The sequence below is a fragment of the Schistocerca serialis genome, chromosome 4 (assembly GCF_023864345.2).
Source record: "Schistocerca serialis cubense isolate TAMUIC-IGC-003099 chromosome 4, iqSchSeri2.2, whole genome shotgun sequence".
In the NCBI taxonomy this organism is placed as follows: domain Eukaryota; kingdom Metazoa; phylum Arthropoda; class Insecta; order Orthoptera; family Acrididae; genus Schistocerca; species Schistocerca serialis.
In genome coordinates, this window is record NC_064641.1 from 603,099,754 (window position 1) to 603,119,296 (window position 19,543).

General features: G+C 44.0%; 1 protein-coding gene across 1 annotated transcript in view; it reads right to left on the reverse strand.

Moving 5' to 3' along the window:
• LOC126474633 (protein gooseberry-neuro-like) overlaps positions 1-19,543 on the reverse strand; it is a 199,536-nt gene that overhangs the window by 76,984 nt on the left and 103,009 nt on the right. The gene's annotated exons all lie outside the window — the stretch shown is intronic.

Consider the following 19,543-nt stretch of genomic DNA (forward strand, 5'->3'; position numbering starts at 1 on the left):
GTTAGGTTGATACTTCACAGCCAACGAGAATTCTTAAAAAAAAAAAAAAAATAAAGAATATCCAGCACCTTCAGCTACGCTGTATAAACTAATAATTAGTTCGTCCATGAAGGATGTCATCATGAGTCCTTCGATTGATGATTTAAAAAAATAGTTTTTCTACATCAGTCATTTATTTGCTTGGGTTACCTCAAGGCTCTTTTCTTACTCCATTGTTATTCAGCCCGTACATATCCGGTTTGTGGAAATAGAAAACGCATTAGCGAGGCTTTTGCACTGACAGTATGTGTGTCTGTGGTGATATTTAGACAATGAGACACATTGTAAAAGAGTACCCTAACGGAAGTTTCCCTGATAGTATCAAGAGTCTAAATGAAGCATCCGAGAAACGCTCTGCTCGGCTGCCTTCCGACGCTGTGAAATGTGAGCCATTCAATGTTTATATAGTGTAAACAGTTGCACATATATGTTTTTTGGTTAAATGTGTAAAATAATTTTGTTGTTGTAACTTATGCACACGATAATGATAATCATTTATTTGTTGTACCACTATGTGTTTCAGCGAGTCACATCTTGACCTTCAGATGGAGAATCACGCAGTTACATGCTTGATGTTAGATATGTGCATAAACATATTTTCACAGCAGTAGTAATGGTTTTGGATAGAAAATATTTTTATCATCAGCAAAAGATGCAACACAATCTGTTTTTCATTTGGCCTTCCGCTATAAAAACGCGTTTGTGCCTCTCGCTAAGACCAAGGTTGGTACTACGTAATTTTCCACCTAAAAAGCTCCGTATAAACTACAGAGACGCGTAGTGCTGTAATAAAAAGGTGACTTATGCAGAAAACTTTTATTTATTATAAAGATTATTCTAATTCGTTTTGTCCGGACCTTGTAACTTGCTAGGGAATCTCTTTCTCAATATGCCGACACTTAATTGAGATGTTTTCATACCTATCAATGGATGAGTTGCCTCGCATTTACTGATATACTGCATTAACTGATTTGGCGCATGGAAATCTATTCCGAATTAAACGTGAAACCATAAATTCAGCTGTTAGGGTACAGAAATGAAAAGGAAATAGATAGTATTTATTTTCCGCCGTGGAAGCTTAGCAGCTGACGCACCGAGCGATTTCACCATGGAGGAAATGATTTAATTTTTCGCTTCGTTGCTGTGGTCCACCTTCGTAGCTGAATGGAAAGCGTGACTGGCTGCCGTACGGAGGCCCTATCTTCAATTCCCAGTACTGCCGGAATTTTTCCTTTGTGGGAGATCTTGATCGCGGTACACTCAGCTTGAATGAAAAGCTTACTTGAAATAAAAGCAGCGTCTCCAGGGTTTAAAAAGCCGACACCGTCCGTAAGATCGGTACCCTACCCCACACACCACATTCGAACTACGCCGCATATTCAAGGATGACGCGGCGACAGGTTGGAACCGCACGCTCCTCTGGGCTTCATCGCGGAGTTATATTTCTTACTGTGGGTGAGGTATGGATCCTCCGCGCAAGAAACTAAATGTAGTCACATTAATGGGACGAAAGTGTGCCTTGTTTCAAAAGAACCAAGTAGTTTTCGTCTCAGAGCCAATATTTTATGGTATGCAGAAAGATATTGTTCTTATTAATTACCTTGTAGGAGCTTAAAAACAACAGGTAAATGTTACGTTAAGTGAACGGAAGTGCGTGAGAAGAAAACCAGTCAGCCTTCATTAGGATACCACATGTGCACAGAAACATGCTTTGGGAGTGGAGAAGTGGAGGACTGTGAAGTACGAATTGTTGCAACATGCAGCCTGTTTATCACATTTGGGTCTCTGCGACTATCGTTTATACTCTTCTCTAAATAAATTTGTGGATAAAGAACTTTTGAGTTGATTGAGGAGGTTACGGCAATTGCAGATGAGTATTCTATTACCCTTTCAAGGGCACAGTTTATGGATGGAAGCTACTCTCTGGAAACTCGTAGCTTTCCAGACTGTTTCGCGCAGAACTCCCACCTAGTATCGGTCCCAAGTGTCTACAGAACGTTTCAAATGTATGGTGTGGGCAGCGATCTGGAAAACTTAAACCGATGTCAAAACAATCCACGTTGCGGTTCTTTAAGAGAATTGATGAGGCAATGCAATAACTCCTAGGCGTCTGTAGACAGGATTTTTTTCGTAACGATTGTACAAACTGGTCTACATGTAAGGAAAAAGACGTAGAGCACGGCGGAATCACGGGAAGGAGCTGTTTCTAACAACTTGATGTGGCACACACAATAAGTTGGAGAAAACGTTTCACAAGCCTCGCAGCAACAGACCTCAACAACGGGAAAAGAACTGTGCGGGGGGACGTTGTGCTACTGGTTGGTCGGTCAGGGCGGCGCCTTGTGGAACATAAGAAATTTCAGCATCTGAAAATGTAGATGGACTTCGAGCTGAGCAGTCATCTAGATGGCCGGCCACATGCAGAAAAATGAGGCGACGGCATTACAGTATACGTTGTGTGATGGAGTCCAATAGAAGAGTTCAATACGTCAGAGACGACCGCAACCGGAGATGCAAATACACAAAGAATGTGGATACGATATGTCTGCATTATTGCAGGCCTGTAGGCCAACAAGTTTTCCATTTGTAGTACAGGGGGAGGTGTAACAGGATGGAATGTGATAGAGGATAGCACTTACATATCTCTCTCTCTCTCTCTCTATCTCTCTCTCTCTCTCTCCCTCTCTCTCTTTCTCCCTCTCAGTTTCGGGTATTTGCAGTACCTATTGAGTTATTACTTTTTTGACACACAGATGTTTCTGTAACTGTTTTTTTTTAATTTTCTCATGCAAGGCTCTACTTTAAGTTTAGTCAACCTTGAAGTCTGTGAATTCAAGAATGAGAGCCAGAGAGATGAGTTTATCGAACAGAAAAAATTGGTCAGGTGCGTATAGGCCTCTTGCTCTGAGGGTTCTGTACAAACTTGGTTACGTATATAGACATTTGATCCATTCCGATTCCAATCCTTTGGAGAATGTTGTAATTTCAAGTTTGAAGTCGGATTACGAATGACGAAAGAAATATTTTTTTGGTGACATAATCACAAGTTACCAATTTTCAGATCTTTTTCCTTTTTTGTACTGTGAACCCTCGCTTCTTAGCAAATTTCATAATTGTAGGTCAACGGTAGGTCCCCTATAGGTTTTGATGAGAGAGTTTGCGAGTATCAAAATACACTCCTGGAAATGGAAAAAAGGACACATTGACACCGGTGTGTCAGACCCACCATACTTGCTCCGGACACTGCGAGAGGGCTGTACAAGCAATGATCACACGCACGGCACATCGGACACACCAGGAACCGCGGTGTTGGCCGTCGAATGGCGCTAGCTGCGCAGCATTTGTGCACCGCCGCCGTCAGTTTCTGCCAGTTTGCCGTGGCATACGGAGCTCCATCGCAGTCTTTAACACTGGTAGCATGCCGCGACAGCGTGGACGTGAACCGTATGTGCAGTTGACGGACTTTGAGCGAGGGCGTATAGTGGGCATGCGGGAGGCCGGGTGGACGTACCGCCGAATTGCTCAACATGTGGGGCGTGAGGTCTCCACAGCACATCGATGTTGTCGCCAGTGGTCGGCGGAAGGTGCACGTGCCCGTCGACCTGGGACCGGACCGCAGCGACGCACGGATGCACGCCAAGACCGTAGGATCCTACGCAGTGCCGTAGGGGACCGCACCGCCACTTCCCAGCAAATTAGGGACACTGTTGCTCCTGGGGTATCGGCGAGGACCATTCGCAACCGCCTCCATGAAGCTGGGCTACGGTCCCGCACACCGTTAGGCCGTCTTCCGCTCACGCCCCAACATCGTGCAGCCTGCCTCCAGTGGTGTCGCGACAGGCGCGAATGGAGGGACGAATGGAGACGTGTCGTCTTCAGCGATGAGAGTCGCTTCTGCCTTGGTGCCAATGATGGTCGTATGCGTGTTTGGCGCCGTGCAGGTGAGCGCCACAATCAGGACTGCATACGACCGAGGCACACAGGGCCAACACCCGGCATCATGGTGTGGGGAGCGATCTCCTACACTGGCCGTACACCACTGGTGATCGTCGAGGGGACACTGAATAGTACACGGTACATCCAAACCGTCATCGAACCCATCGTTCTACCATTCCTAGACCGGCAAGGGAACTTGCTGTTCCAACAGGACAATGCACGTCCGCATGTATCCCGTGCCACCCAACGTGCTCTAGAAGGTGTAAGTCAACTACCCTGGCCAGCAAGATCTCCGGATCTGTCCCCCATTGAGCATGTTTGGGACTGGATGAAGCGTCGTCTCACGCGGTCTGCACGTCCAGCACGAACGCTGGTCCAACTGAGGCGCCAGGTGGAAATGGCATGGCAAGCCGTTCCACAGGACTACATCCAGCATCTCTACGATCGTCTCCATGGGAGAATAGCAGCCTGCATTGCTGCGAAAGGTGGATATACACTGTACTAGTGCCGACATTGTGCATGCTCTGTTGCCTGTGTCTATGTGCCTGTGGTTCTGTCAGTGTGATCATGTGATGTATCTGACCCCAGGAATGTGTCAATAAAGTTTCCCCTTCCTGGGACAATGAATTCACGGTGTTCTTATTTCAATTTCCAGGAGTGTATATGACATAAATGGCCGTATCTTTCGATAGCATTGACTAAGAAGCTAACTTTTTATTATACCGTCGAGGAACCATAGACATAAATTTAAGCTTGATACATCTCCCCGTTCCAGAGAAAAGGGGACCTTAACAGACCCACGGACGTACAGTCAGTCTGATGACAAATGACAAAAATTTTTCATGTGATGTGGCAACGAACGATCAATTATCGATTTATTTCTTTTAGTTTTTTGTGAAGCCATGGTTCTTGCCAAATTTGATGATCCTAGGTCAACGAAAAGTACCCTGTGGGTTGTGACGGCTCAGTTTGCGAGTATCAAAATATGTGACATAAATAGCCGTATCTTTTGATTGTATTAACTTATAAGTTAAAGTTCATTAAACCGCTAAGGTGCCGTAGGCCTTAGTATTTGACCTAAATTTCAACTTGGTACGTTTACTCGTTCCTGAGAAAAAGCGATTTTAATAAACTGACGGACAGGCAGTCTGATACAAAAAATTTTTCTTGTGATATAATTAAAAATTAACAACTTTCTGATTTTTTCGTTTGGTTGTAATGTGAAACTGCGCTTCTCGCAAAATTTGATGATTCTAGGTCAACGGGAAGTACTTTGTAGGTATCGATGAGTGAGTTTGCTAGTGTCAAAATACGAGGGGCATTCAGAAAGTAAGCTCCGATCGGTCGCGAAATGGAAACGACTATGAAAATCCGATAAAGCTTTGCACAGATGTGTTGGGTAGTGTCTCTAGTATAACCCCAGTTAGCATCACGTCGCTCTTCTCATTTCTGAGCTCGCAGTGAGTGCGTAAAGATGTGTAGAAAATAGTGTCTGCCGCCATGTACGAGGGCCTGGTGAGAAATTTCGCCTGAAGCTATGCAGCTAACATTACATAACTGTCGTGCTGTTTCTTCTTCAAGACAATTCTCAGCCGCATTCTGCAGGGGCAATGAAGATGCTCCTGCATCGTTTTCAAATGGAAATGTGAGATTACCCACAATACAGTCCGCAATTGTCTCCCCCTGAGTTTCATCTCTGGTCACATGAACCGCTGTCTTTGAAGACAACATTTTGGCACAGACAACGAGGTGTAGGCCAGCGTGGAGAATTGGCGGAAAGCACTGGCGGCTGCCTTCTATGATGAGGCTATTGAAAAGTTGGTACAACGCTATGACAAAAGTCTAAATCAGAACGGCGACTACGTAGAGAAGTAGCTGAAAGGTGTAGCTAATTGTTACAAGTAAAACATTTCTGATGTTCACTGTGGTTTCAATTTGGCAATCAATCGGAGCTTACTTTCTGAACAGGCCTCGTATGTGATATAATTGGCCGTATCTTTTGATTGCACTATGTTAGAAGCTTCACTTTCTTACATCGCTAAGGTACCGTAGACCTCAACGTAAGACACAAATTTCAAATTGATTCCCCTTTCCATTCCTGAGGAAAAGGGTTTTGAACAGTCGGACAGACAGACAGGCAACAAAGTGATCCTGTAAAGCGTTTCGTTTTTCTCGATTGAGGTACGGATCCCTTAAAAAAATATTTTGCACTAAAAGGTCTCCAGTAATACTGAGTGTGTATCCTGCGTACCGACGTGCTATGTTAATTGGGAAATGCCTCAATAAGTAATTGCGAATTAGTGTCATGGCAAACTGGCGCTGACGTCTGATTGAAACTCCTTTCACCTTCTCACACTGTGCAGTCACAAGCTTAATTTAAGAAACTAATACCACGCCAGTTGAAATAAAGCATGAAATGCGAGTCCTACGGTGTCCATCAGACGTGAATGCATTCACAGTCCTAACAGGATTACAATGATGAAGGTGAAATGGGAGACATGATACTGCGTGAAGAGTTTGACAGAGCACTGAAAGACCTAAGTCGAAACAAGACAGACCCCGGGAGTAGACAACATTCCATCAGACCTACTGATAGCCTTGGGAGAGCCAGCCCTGACAAAACTCTACCATATGGTGAGTAAGATGTATAAGACAGGCAAAATACCCTCAGACATCAAGAAGAATATAATACTTCCAATCCCACAGAAAGCAAGTGTTGACATATGGAAATTACCGAACTATCAGTTTAATAAGCCGCGGCTACAAAATACTAACACGAATTCTTTACAGACGAATGGAAAAACTGGTAGTCGTGGAAGACCAGTTTGGATTCCGTAGAAATGTTGAAACACGTGAGGCGATACTGATCCTACGACTTATCTTAGAAGATTCATTAAGGAAAGGCAAACCTACGTTTCCAGCATTTGTAGACTTAGAGAAAGCTTTTGACAATGTTGACTGGAATACTCTCTTTCAAATTCTGAAGGTGGCAGGGGTAAAATACAGGGAGCGAAAGGCTATTTGCAATTTATACAGAAACCAGAGCCGGCCGCTGTGGTCGAGGGGTTGTAGGAGCTTCAGTCCGGAACCGCGCTGCTGCTATGGTCGCAGGTTCGAATCCTGCCTCGGGCATGGATGATTGTGATGTCCTTAGGTTAGTTAGGTTTAAGTAGTTACAAGTCTAGGGGACTGATGATCTCAGATGTTAAGTCTCATAGTGCTCAGAGCCATTTGAACCAGAAACCAGATGGCAGTTATAAGAGTCGAGGGGCATGAAAGGAAAGCAGGGGTTGGGAAGGGAGTGAGACAGGGTTGTAGCCTATCCCCGATGTTATTCAATCGGTATGTTGAACAAGCAGTAAAGGAAACAAAAGAAAAATTCGGAGTAGGAACTAAAATCCATGTACAAGAAATAAAAACTTTGAGGTTCACCGATGACATTATAATTCTATCAGAGACAGCAAAGGACCTGGAAGAGCAGTTGAACGGAATGGAGGATATAAGATGAACTTCATCAACAAAAGCAAAACGAGGATAATGGAATGTCGTCGAATTAACTCGGGTGATGCTGAGGGAATTAGATTAGGAAATGAGATGCTTAAAGTAGTAAATGAGTTTTGTTATTTGGGGGGGGGGGGGCAAAATAACTGATGATGGTCGAAGTAGAGAGGATATAAAATGTATACTGGCAATGGCAAGGAAAGCGTTTCTGAAGAAGAGAAATTTGTTAACATCGTGTATAGATTTAAATGTCAGGAAGTCGTTTCTGAAAGTATTTGTATGGAGTGTAGCCATGTATAGAAGTGAAACGTGGACGATAAATAGTTTAGGCAAGAAGAGAACAGAAGCTTTCGAAATGTGGTGCTGCAGAAGAATGCTGAAGACTAGATGGGTAGATCACATAACTAATGAGGAGGTATTGAATAGAATTGGGGAGAAGAGAAATTTGTGGCACAACTTGACTAGAAGAAGGGATTGGTTGGTAGGACATATTCTGAGGCATGAAGGGGTCACCAATTTAGTTTTGGAAGCGTGGAGGGTAAAAATCATAGAGAGAGACCAGGAGATGAATACACTAAACAGATTCAGAAGGATGTAGGTTACAGTAGGTACTAGGAGATGAAGAAGCTTGCACAGGATAGAGTAGCATGGAGAGTTGCGTCAAACCAGTCTCTGGACTGAAGACGACAACAACAGGTATCTTAATAGTGCAATACAAACTTTTGTAATTAACGTTCTCCTTGAACTTCGTACTTTAACTCGCACACAGAATTTATTTGTTTTCATTATTTTATATTTAAGAAGAACAGCATGAGTTTGATTGCTTAGCTAGTACATAGACTGCAAACGGTAACTAAACCCAAATCATTACTGATTTCAATCTCTGGAAAGAATATCACTTCGTAAAAGACAAGAAATAAAGTGGCTGTAATACTAATTTCTTTTTGGTCACATTTCTGCAAACGCAATATGTACCGCTGTTCAATTTTCAGTTTTGGAAAACAGTGTTACCATTTTCTGGTTAATATTCTTATTATTAATTTGGTTTTATTTCGTCTTACTAATAATTTTATTAATTTATTGTATGAATTACCAAACTAATTCTATCTTATCTATTTGTCCTTCCAACATCGTTCTGTGGTGGAACGGGCTCATTTTTTAGAAATAATTTTGTCTTTTACCTCCAAGAGAAATAAAAAGATTCGATTTTGATATCTCCAACTCTTCCGCTTTCCTTTTGTGTGAAATGTTACGATAATATCCTCATATACTAAAATAGGCTGCTTCTGTTTCATGTGCGACTAAATCTTAGTCTTTTGAAATAATAAACGCATCAAATGGAAGAGACACAGTATCCAGTAAGAGCTATCAATATGTATATGTCACCAACAGACAGCATTGTGATGGTAAGAGAAGAAAGCTTGTAGAACCAACGTAGCAGAATGATACCGGTGCAACATTTGAGATCGATGAATTTTGTCACATTCGGTACGACTCAGACGGAGTCATATTGAGGCGGTTCACTCTTTGCAAGTGAAGTTTTGGCATCTAAAAGTTTCCTTCGGGGACGGGCTGAGGCCACGAGGTACACAGTTTGGTTTAAATGGTTCATATGGCTCTAAGCACTATGGGACTTAACATCTGAGGCCATCAGTCCCCTATACTTAGAACTACTTAAACCTAACTAACCTAAGGACATCACACACACTCATGCCGGAGGCAGGATTCGAACCTGCAACCGTAGCAGCAGCGCGGTAGTACACAGTTTATCCATAATTATTATTATATACTAGAAAAATAAGGCTGTTAACCGAAAGCAACCTAACGCTACGGGTTTGCCTCGTCGCACCCAGCCAAAGTTTGATATTAGGCGGTGGCGATGTTAGCGATGGACAAACACTACATCGATTACAGGTGCATGATTGACGCCTGTATTTACGAATAAGTTTCCGTTGAACATGAAAGATGACAGCAGAGGTACTTTGATTTGCTGAGAAATTATAATAGCCAGAAACTGCCTCTACTATCTCCTGAGTTCTTCGTTATCTTTGCATGTACCTGGCTGATACTGCAGTATTTAAATTACTATTGCTCTTTCTACAGAAAGTTTGGAATCGACAAAAGAATTTTAAGCCTGGAATTCCCGAGCTAACTGCGCGTACGCGCTGCCTGGGTGGCGGAGTGCGTGCTTGGGAGTCGACGGCCACTCACTTTCACCCGGGCTACCGTGCGGCGTGCGGGCAGCCTCAAGTGTTCGCCGACTGCATGGGCGGCAGGTATCCATTACGCAGCGAGCAGAAGCTATTAATAAGCGGGCCGCCGGCTTCGGGGAAGGCCGCAGGTGTGCTGCCAGAGGCTCCCATCTGCTAGCGACTAGCCCGCACTCGCGGGAAGTCCGCTCGCCTCGTAATAGTTTCGTTAGAATTGCGGCCAGCACCTCCCACTATGGAGCACATCCTTGTCACACTTTGGTGTACAGGATGGAGAAGACTGGACTGTATCTGTGGCTCGGTGGTTCAACCTCACACTATAACCACAGAAGACATATTCTGGAGAATTACTAGTACTACATTACTACGGAAGATGACGACACGCACCATAAATGCAATATATCGCAATATTCTTGGTAATAATTATGCAGTGTTAAGTAATCAAGAGGAGTTGCCTTTCCCTGGTAGTATTCAATTTGGTCATTGGAGAAGCAGAGAAGAAAATCAAGAAGACTTTTGGAAAGGTAGGTAGAATTTAGGGAGAGGATTTAAAAACTTTTCGGTTTGCCGATGACATTGCAGTTCTGTCTGAGACGGCAAAGGAGTTCCAAGCAAAGCTGAAAGGAATGGATAGTACCTTGAAATGTTATAAAATGAATATCAAGAAACGTAAAAAAAAATGGTAAATGAGAGTTGTCGAGTTAAATTAAGGATGATGATAGGGTTAGATTAAGAAAGGACACCAAAAGTAGTTGCTGAGTCTTCTGTCTGGGCAGCAAAATAAATTAAGATCGCCAAAGCAGAGACGATATAAAACACAGACTGTCAATAGCAAGAAAAGCGTTCCTGAAGAATTTGTTATCCTCGAATATAAATTTGAGTGTTATGAGCATTTCGCACAAGAAGAGGACAAAAGCTTTCGAAATGCGTTGCTACAAAAGAATTTTGAAAATTAAAATGGTAAATCTAATGATTAATGCGGAGGTACTGTATGGCCCTGGTAGAAAAGAAATTATGGCACAAGTTGAACAAAAGAAGGGGTCGGTTGATACGACAAATTTGTAATAGAAGGAAATGTAGCAGCCATAGGTCACTGGCTCCTAGTGGTTCTCCATACTAGTTGACGGGATTTCAGTTGGGGGATATTATGCATCCCAGTGATGATATTTATCCTGAAAGCAGAAAAATATCATGGTAATTTGACCAGAAAAGTAACTGAGCTGTTGACGTGGTTTCTGATCGATACACCACGTGCCTACATCACTACCTTCATTCAGTGCCCCTCTACCGCGTTTTGTGGAGTGAGGGTGTTCAGTCTGACCCTTCTTAAGTTCAGCTGGCCTGCCCACTGGTGCTATTCGACAGGGAACTAGCACTGATGTCACTTTCTTCTTATTCCAGATTTCTATACTCGTTAGTATTAACACAAACATCGCGCTACACATCTGACACATCGCACATATCTACATCTACTAGGCGACTTTAAACAGTAATTTACACATTGCTATGGCAGGCCAACTAACTTGTATTGGATGCTGCAATATACCTCAAAGTGCCACAAACACATGACACTAATTTTCAACATACTCACCAAACAGTGGTCGGAACATTTTGCCGATCATTCCATTCGTCGACGATAAAAACCTGCTCATTGGTCACAAAGCCTTTCGCGAACTGCTGTATGAACATGCTCATAGTGGGAAAATCTCTTTTTTCACATATGTTATTTAAGTTGCCGAAAAGTTCGGAAATAATGAGGGTAAATCAATAACGGATATGCAAAATGTAATTCTTAGGTGTTCATAATTATTATTCAACGGCCTTGCTGCAGTGGTAACACCGATTCCCGTCAGATCATTGAAATTAAGCACTGTCGGGTTTGGCTAGCACTTGGATATGTCACCTTCCGGGTCTGCGGAATGCTGTTGGCAAGCGGGGTGTACTTGGAGCTTGTGAGACCAACTGAGGAGTTACTTGATTGACAAGTAGCGGCAGCGGTCACGAAACTGACAACGGCCGCGACAGCAGTGGCTGATCGTATATCCCTATGTATCCGCATCCGGTAACGCCTAAGGGCTGAGACGACACGGCGGCTGGCTGGTAACATTGCACCTTTCCATCCCACCCGGACGCTTTTTTTTTTTTTTCTTTTGAGAAGATTGCCTAAACATTGTCGCCTGTGGTCGATGTCAATCATTCTCTTTCCCGGTGAGTATCGACGACGTCTGTGAGGCCTTGGTCCAATTGGTGCTACCATTGCACTACAACTGGAATCGACGTTGCATAGGGCCCATATACCGCCAGAATTTCACAGCAACTCAGTATGCATTTAAACATTTTGCCCACAAGAATCATACTGTTCCACGCACTTAAAACGTTAGAGTACGTTGCCAGTTTCCGCGCTATTTCACTTTCAAACTGCGACGCACCTGTTACCGTTTCCGTGGCAGACCTATGTCTGCAGGCAACCTGGAATATGTACTCTCTTCTGACAATGTCCCAATATTGTTACGCAATGGTCTTAACGACGGACGACAAGACTAACTTACTTTCTAGAGTCTCGATGTACATGTACTAGTATACTTCAGAATCTACAATGTACATACCGTTGAGGGGAGTACTTGGGATCAATACTAGTCACTCTCCGATCAATTCCATTCCATTCCATTCCATGCACGCGGTGAGCAAGGCTGTTTGCGTCCTCACGCGTTATAATCTTCCATGACATATTTATCGAGTCCTACGCGAGATATGCTACAGAGGCAGGAACCACATCCTACGGCTGCTATAGGCTCTGCAATTTTCCCAAAGAATTTCTTTCTTCCAGCGATTACCATTTAAGAATGCTAGCATCTCCGCCACAATTCCGCATGGCCTAAACTGACTTGTTGGCGTACTTGCTGCACGTCTCTAAGTTTCTTTGAGATTTAATGTCGGGGATACTTGATAATGATTCAGAAACTGGAGTGGTAGTATAAAACAGAGAATGTAACATCTTCTTTGTGGTTCTCTTAACTGACGTATTACAGTTCCTCAGAAACCTCCCAACAGTTCTGTGTTCATACTACTTATTTTCAGTGTTTGCATAATTTCCCATGACTTTTAACACGTTCCTTGTAACTCAATATGTATGATTTGTTGATTTTACCTTACACTTTTCAAGAAAGATGCTATTCACTACACCACAGGTCAGAAGAAGGCAATATCAATGCGTTAATAATAGAAATTTATACACGACGACAGTATGGGATCCGCGATGATTGGTGGCAGTTCTGGCTTTCCTTCAACTTTCCGACACATCTGAGCAACACATGTCTGTAAGCAACCTTCAACCGTCGTGTTTCTGTTTTCGAGCGCCGTCACAAGTAAACGTACAGGTTACAGAATTCATAAAAAGTTTACGACTGTCCTTACAAACAGCGAGAGTAATATTTGTATTAGTGAAATCAACTGCTCTGTTTCCAGACTACCAAAAACGCAATCACTGTTTTATCAACCAGAGTAATAGTCTGCGACAATACGAAGGCAATCTTTCGAGCTGCATTCGATAATATGATTGTCTGATTTCCATACACAGTAATGTCTCCAAAGACCCAAGCAAGCCAATTAAAAATCTGTACAGTTACTTAAAGTTATTGTACCTTTCTAGAACAAAAGTAAAAATACTTTCTCAGGTACGAAATCAACATAACAACGGAAGTTACGGCAATACGATGACTGTCCCTTTCTAAACTATAGTGGAAGGAAGCGGGGCACATTTGATTTGGACCTTTGTATTGAATTAATCTTTTATTTCCTATCTAGTAATTATTTCAGAAAGCATTTTGCTTTACATAAGAGCACTTTTCCCTGGATTATTTTTAAACGTTTTGGCACCGAGTTTTCTTACGACCCTCTCTTCTTTGTTAAAACTATAATATTGCTTGAGTATTATCTCAAATAATACTTCTTCGCATATCAGCAATGTTGGCAGAGTGGTGCGAAGCGAAGAAACCGTGCCCAACTCCATTTACAATACGTCAGCCGAATGGAAACGGATGAGAGCAAGAGCAGGCGGTACAGTGGAGCTTTCCAGAAAGAGTGATGAAGTGTGAGAATGGAAAAGTCATCTGTATGCAGTCAGTATCTTTATATAGTACGTCTAGTCTTACCCAACAGTTTTCAGTAATAAGCGGTTGTCGTTGAGCTACGAAACTATAATTTACACCTTAGGTACCTGATGTTGACTTGTCCGAGTAATTGCATCCTTGACGGCAAAGATACACAAGAAAGTTGCAGTAACGTGCAAATATTAAAAGAAAAACCTGGAAAACATCGCCTTTGAGTTTCAACACGTGCAGTCCTACTGTTTTTAGTTGTCATCCCAAACCGCGCCACGGATCATCAACTATGGACAGCTGGCAGACTCGCAACGGATCATTACTTCCGGATTACGAGAACTTAACTTTTAGTCACGTCACGACTCGTCTGTGTAGCTGACTTCGTTTAGGGACGTCGCTCCATCGACAAATACAACGTGCGGCGGCCTTTTCGTATAGTAAGGACTTGCGACGACTCCGCACAGAGGCTCGCCTCGACAAATTTAGATCGTTGGACATTTTGCAACGAGCTCAGTACGTCAATGTGTACATGGCTTCTAAACTTAACCATTACGCCCACGTATTACCGATGACAAACACGATGGCTTCCAGGTTACAGGCGGCGTTCGGACACGTGGTGATCGCTGGTGCAGTTTTTAAGATCCGTTTTGTTACTCCTACTCTACCCTTTCACAAAGGAGATGTTGGACTTACTCACGTCAGGCACAGAGCGCTGGCGCTGTACCTTCGCTCATTGCGGCGACTCTGGCTTTCACCAACAGACAATCTTCTTGGCATCCTGATAGCAGACGTGGCCGGACACACGCTGTGCCCACCGGTACCTGTTGGACATTTATCGCCCTCGCTATCACATAATAGGACTTTTTTGTGGAACACTGGTAGATGTTGGGAGTTATACCGGAGACACAGAGTCCGACAGTAAAGATTTATTATAATGCTCTCCGGCGCTGGAATCCGGCTAACGGCATTGTACGTCTGGACGTGGGTTTGGCGAGCCACCTACGCGCCCTTCCTGTCCACTTTAGTGCTGTCAGCGTGGTATGTGGTCACTAACGACAAACTTTCGGCCCGACGAAGGCTCCATGCCATTCACCTAACTGACGTTCGCCTCCGTTAGCTGAGTGTGCCGGCACGGTAACTCAGCGTGTTCGATCAGAGGGTTAGCTGCCCTCTGTAATAAAAAAACTGAGTTAATGGATCAACGACGAACTGAAACGGGTGTCTTGCGACGTCCACCCCGAGCACAAACAACGAACAAAACGAGATTAAAAAGAAAAGCGGTCGGCGCGACAGACTGTCAATCCTAAGGGTCCGGGTTCGATTCCCGGCTGGGTCGGAGATTTTCTCCGCTCAGGGACTGGGTGTTGTGTTGTCCTAATCATCATCATTTCATCCTCAAGTCGCCGAAGTGGCGTCAAATCGAAAGACTTGCACCAGGCGAGCGGTCTACCCGACGGGAGACCATCGTCACACGCCATTATTATTACCTAACCCACGATCCCACGTGTCCACGTTGCTCGACGGTAGATACAGACGAACACAGACTGAACTGCGGCCCCGCACGCCAGTGCTGGAGACTGATCCGCCATATACTGGCGTTCCCCTATGCCACCCTTTTGTTTCGATTGTATCCCTGGACCTATTTCATCCCGATGCCGTCTATATCCCGATGGCCCGGATGAATGCTGTCAATTGGATACAAGGAGAAGCAATACACCATACGTACCGCGACGGCGAAAAGGAAGTCCTCGATTTGTGGCAGTACCAGATCGACGAGTTAGTGGTCTTAATGGAAAAGAACTCAAAACCGGAATCTTTTTGCTAATTATTTGGGATCGTCATTCATGGATCGACCGCCCAGCTGGGGTGTGGCGGGTGTGAGAAGAAGTTGACTTGCAGACGTGATGTTTCCACGATTCCCCTACGACAACAGAAACAGTCATTGGCTCCGACTTTTGACGACTGGCGATGCCCACTGCAATGAAGACCACCTCTTACTGGCCACCCGCTTCGATAAAGTGATCCAAGCGGATAAGACGGCCCTTTTTCGTTCACATTATCGTCATAATTTCTGGCGTATGATTATTATATTAAAAAGAAACAGACAAAAATGTGATGGCGCGCTTCGGTGTTAGGAGGAGAGACGCATCGTAGCCAGGCCTTGGAATTCGACCCCTGCCCGCCTTGCCTCCTCCAGACTGTCGCTGACGTGTTATACTCAAAGAAAAACTTTGTAGGCAGCCCGCGTTCGATTCCTGGGCGATGTATTTGTTTTTAATTTGCTGTTCCGTGTCGGTATGTAAGAGGTAGAAGAAATGCAGTAATAATTTTTGCCACCAGGCAATAAAAACATCCCTCTCATTTTTTCAATTAAAAAATAAGCAATGAAAAATAAAAAATAGAAAATAAAAAATTAAGAAAATAAATAAAAAAACAAAAAAGTGGTCAGAGCAATGCCTAGTAAAATAAGGTGACGCTCGACCCAGGGGAGTGCAGAGGAGTGGTTGACGTTTTTATAGGCAGTATTTGGAGGGAAGGGCTTGGAGGATGGGGGAGGGGGGGGGCGTGAAGTTCCTCCAGCCCTGTTAGCAGTGTTTCAGTGATGACACGTGACACTGTTGATGGTGACCTGTCCATCAAATGAATGCGTTGAACGCAGTGGTCCGATTGGTGCTATACGACAGAGGCGGACTATGTGCTGGCACCGAGTTTCACCCACGCCCTTGGGTGTCTCCCATCGACATCATCAACACTAACACAACATCAAACTCATCAAGTCACACACATGACGATGGATTTTGTACGGATAGCATCGGAGGGTACGCCTCAGTGCCAACCGCTACAGTCTCCATTTCTTCCTGAACTGTCTCAGCAGCATTACGCCTTGTGCTCGGTTGACCATTATGGGGTCTATCGTCTAAAGAACCCGTGGCTTCGAACTTCGAAATCATTCTCGCCACAGCTACATTTGTCAACGGACCTTTACCCGTTCGAATCCCCTTCCTATGGCGATAGGATCGTAACGCTAAACTAGCACATTCCCCATTCTGATAATACAGCTTCACTAAAAGCGCCTTTTCAGGTAACGTCAACATGCTGCGACTGCTGGCGCATCTGATTCTCTCCCTCATTACAGCTCCTTTTATACACGATTGTCATGCGCAGTCACTGACGTTTTGCTGTCCAGCGCCATCTGTCGGACATTTTGTGAACTTTTTGTTTTTGATTCTAATAAAATCCCATGTCATTCCAAGCATGTGTGTCAATTTTTACCTCTCTATCTACATTATTCCTTGGTTTATCACGTTTTTAAATTTATACTGACTTTTTGATTACCCGGTATATTGAACTTTAAAATGAAATTACTCCATATAGCCTAACGCAGAATAAAAGAAGAAAATACTGATATTACCCATTTTGTGATAGGTTTATTGGTTCGCTAGGAAGTAAAGCTTAAACATGAGTCTCCAAATAAGAAATACGATAGTACGTAACATATATTTCTTGCTGACGACTGCTTTACTGTGGTATTGTTGTCACTCGAACCAACGCGGGAGTGACAGATCTAAAAGAGCTGCGCTGGCTTTTCAGTAGTTGGGCATCATGCGCGTTGGCAAGAACTGCTGCAGAGTTATCTCACGAAACGGCGTCGCGGGTTTAGCCCGTGTGCCATTAGGCGGCGGCGGTTCCCCCGCGCCGGTTGATGACGTCACGGGTCGGGCGGCAGGCTGGCTGTCAACACGGCGGCGAGCGCAGGGCAGCGCAGCTCCGCGCCCCGGGTCTGTGTGTTTTTGCCGTCAGCGCGTCACGGTGCGGCCGTCCAATTGTAAATTATCGCTTAGCGCCGATTAATAGATTAGGCGGGCCTGAGCCTGCGCCGCTAATCCCCGAGTCATTACGCGCGCCTAACCACCGCCCGGCGCTCTGTTGACTCGGCGAAAGACGTATCAATATGCGACGCGGACGTCTAATTAGAAGGGCGAGACGGCTGCTGGTGCTGCCTCCGCTACTCTTTTTGCGCGCGTCCGCCTTTCCCTGACCCCTTCTCCCGTTTTTCTAGACCTTTTCCTTCTTGCTCTTTCCTTCGTACGCGGCCGTTCTTAAAATGGCTCCGAATTACGGGATATTAGGAGCGGAATTACCGCGCCGCGGAGCTGCCTTTAATTTGTGGCGGGTAGGGGGCGGACTGCAGCGAGAGCACAGCGCACACGGCCCACGACGCCCCGTCCTTTCTTTCCGACTCCGGGGCGCGCAAAAAGCCAGTAAACTGCTCGCGAGAGCGGATCTGTGCCTGTTACGGCCGAGGAAACCTCGATATTAGAATTATCTGCCCGTGGCTCTGCCGTTATGCCACCTGCCTCGAGCCCTCAGGAAATTGTACCGGCTTACGGCGAGCCGAGACGGATGCTTCACAGTTTTAATGGCGGCCCTTAACACTACGGCTCTTACGCGTGTATTACAGTACAAAAGGTCATAGTCAAACTTCTTTCATCAAACTACCTCACTGGATCTGTTACACTATCGAAAATTTTTTCGTCATAGTTGTTCGAGAATGCCGAACAGTTAAACGTCCGTATTCTAGGTTTTAACGTCATGTTGGCGGCGAACACACAAGTTGAAAAGTAATAGAAACTGATGCGCTTGTCAGTAAAACGATGCATAACGAGAAGGTAAGCTCGAAGTGTTCGTTAGAATTTGCTTCTAAAGCTACAGTGCGAGGACATAACGAACTATGAAAATTATTTCTGAGTGGACGAACAAACATTTTCAAGTTTTCCTTACGGAAGCAGCCATTCATGTCTGCAAACGAGATACTCATCTAAGATATTCCATTTGTGCTGAAGATCGTCTCGTGGATACGGACGAGAGCTATTCGAGCTTCCAGTGTATACTCTCATCCCTCACTGTACGATTTCACGTATTGTTCCAGAATCATATGAAGCAATTTAGAATCAAAAATAAATACATTTAGCTTACGGATGTACGATTTAATAAAAATGCTTGGATTTCCACTTCAACATAGAGAATTAACACTTTTCTTTCTCTTCCACCTGGGCACACATGAAACGCCTGACGCCGTATTTAGTCTGTTGAAGTTCCATTCAGTCTTTTCTGCCACATCCAATACGCGCTAAAACGCACACCATACAGATTATTATAACCCTCATCATCATTTGTCGTACCGTCAAGGAAACCCAATAATGGATACCAGTAAATACTGAGTTTATAAATTTCCTATGCGCATTCGCTGCTCTAGACATTTCTTGCGATCTATAAACAAACACGAACATAAGCAAATAATGTGTTTTCACCTCATAAAATAAGTGTATTTACAGTTAACTGCAGTTCTACGTACTCACTTTCAAGTTTTCCGCCAGTTACTGACTCCTTGGTCCATTTAATTTCTTTGTCACATCATTGACAGTGCAGTCACTTCGAATGCAGCTGATCGCCGCAGCTATTTCTTAATAAGTTTCTAACTACTTACTGCGGTGTTTGTTGACAGCGTACTTTGTGCTATGAAGAAATTCGTTTTGTCCATACTTTTCGATGATTACTGTACTCCTAGCCTTGAACCAAATTTACTTCGAAGTCTCTTTATAGGCTAAAGGCGCTTAAGAAAGCGAACCGACAAGTATACAATAGCGAACATTTATATAAGCTAGGCTAATGGTGTAACGTCTATTAAATATTTCCGATAAAAGAAATCTTTTATAAAAAGATCTTTTGTGAAAGATATTTTACAGTGTAATGCGC